A 1,002-nucleotide genomic window follows, 5' to 3' on the forward strand; every position below is an offset into this window, starting at 1 on the left:
CTAATCCGCTAGACACATAAACAATGCGAATAGTACATGACAGATGGAAAACGAAGAACCTTTATAATCAACAAAACATTAAAAAGTAAATAAATAAATAAAATAAAATAAATTAATAATAATAAATACCGAAAGTAAGCTTCCACAACACTAAACAGATCCTCTCCAATACAAAACTATAAGAAGAGTGATCTACAGTCAAAACCCATTAGCGACAGGAAATCTTACCTCGCGTACTTGGAAGACTGTAAACAAAGTAAAGAATGAAATGTAAGAGCGCTAGGTGTCTGGACATCGTAGAGGAGTGTCGAGGGGCCCTTATGAAAAACTGCGAGCAAGTGTCAACGGAATAAATACTTCAGTTTTCTGTCAATTCTTTGGCGGTGTTGGTTTCCGGGCCATCATGTTCACAGAGAGCCGCAACTTGTTAACACCTTTTTACTTTATTTTATTTTCTTGTGGTTAAATAAAATGAATGGAAAGTACATCTAATAAAGCAGATTTTACTATATTTATATGCCTTATTCATATCACTACGTCACCACACATCACTGTCCGAAAACTTCGTTAACACAAATCTTTTATCTACCGATTAAAAGTTATTTAAATTTAAGAATATATATAAAAAAAAACACAAAAAAGAAAAGAGGAGTGAAAAGCGTCAAAAAAATCACTTTGCCGGCAGAAATCAAACAAACTCTCGATGCCGATTTAGAATTCAACGGACTTCTCACTTATAACAAAGGAAAACGGGCAACAGAGCGTGGGCCCGTGACGTCCTTACGCTCAGAGGACCCGAGCAAGACTGGGCCCGTGATAGTGAGAGTGAGTTGACGAGTGCGCAGACGCTGACCACAGCTTGTATGGGAACTGCAGTGTTGCCTAAAATAATCCTCTTTTTGACAAATATATCACTTTCTGGATCACTTTATGCAAAAGTGGTAGAGGTTTAAAGAACTCTATTTTCTATTCTATTCTGACATTTCCTAATTTTTCGTGCTA

At 36.5% G+C, this 1,002-nt stretch overlaps 1 pseudogene; it reads right to left on the reverse strand.

Moving 5' to 3' along the window:
- Positions 1 to 853, reverse strand: part of LOC119591416 — a 46,665-nt pseudogene extending 45,812 nt beyond the window's left edge.
- Positions 854 to 1,002: the final 149 nt, after the last annotated feature.

This window comes from Penaeus monodon, chromosome 28 (assembly GCF_015228065.2).
Source record: "Penaeus monodon isolate SGIC_2016 chromosome 28, NSTDA_Pmon_1, whole genome shotgun sequence".
Lineage (NCBI taxonomy): Eukaryota > Metazoa > Arthropoda > Malacostraca > Decapoda > Penaeidae > Penaeus > Penaeus monodon.